Source organism: Frankliniella occidentalis, unplaced genomic scaffold (genome assembly GCF_000697945.3).
Source record: "Frankliniella occidentalis isolate FOCC.00 unplaced genomic scaffold, Focc_3.1 Scaffold98, whole genome shotgun sequence".
Taxonomy (NCBI): Eukaryota; Metazoa; Arthropoda; class Insecta; order Thysanoptera; family Thripidae; genus Frankliniella; species Frankliniella occidentalis.
The window spans coordinates 820859-821358 of record NW_026267227.1 but is presented as its reverse complement, the minus strand read 5'-3'; the positions used below and the strand labels follow the sequence as shown (position 1 = coordinate 821358).

The 500-nt window shown below is 65.4% G+C and overlaps 1 protein-coding gene across 1 annotated transcript in view; it reads left to right on the top strand.

Annotated features, from left to right (window-relative positions):
• The window catches only part of LOC113216643 (uncharacterized), a 120101-nt gene that overhangs the window by 72817 nt on the left and 46784 nt on the right, over nucleotides 1–500 (top strand). The window lies entirely within an intron of this gene.

Below are 500 nucleotides of genomic sequence, written 5' to 3'. Positions count from 1 at the left end.
CCTCTCTGGTCCTGCAGAGCCACACGCTCCTCCATGCCCGGCCTCATCATTATCAAGCAGCGCCCCGCCCCCGACGCTCCCCTCTCGGCCCTCGGCTCGACGGGGTGCGCGGCTGTCTGTCTTTCGCTTTGTTCGTCTAAAAAATAATGGCTGTTTGCTTTGCGATGCCAGCACGGCAGCAGCAGCAGACCAGTGTGCCGAGCCGGGTCGGGGGCCAACGTCGGGGCGAACACCCCTGCCCTCTTCTGCCTCCCGATGACACCAGCCAGCCAGCCAGGCCGATAGCCAGGCCCCCTGAGGGGTCCAAAACCCTCCACCGCACCCCGCCCCGCCTCGGTGGTGTCCTGCTGAAGGGTTGGGACGCCGGGCGTAGCAGGGTACGGCTGACCTGCCCTTGACACACGCACACACACACACACACAGACCTACCGGGCACGCACAGTAAAGTGACGAGGGCAACAAGGAAAGTCGCCCAGTTGAGCCGTTCCCACCCCGCCCCA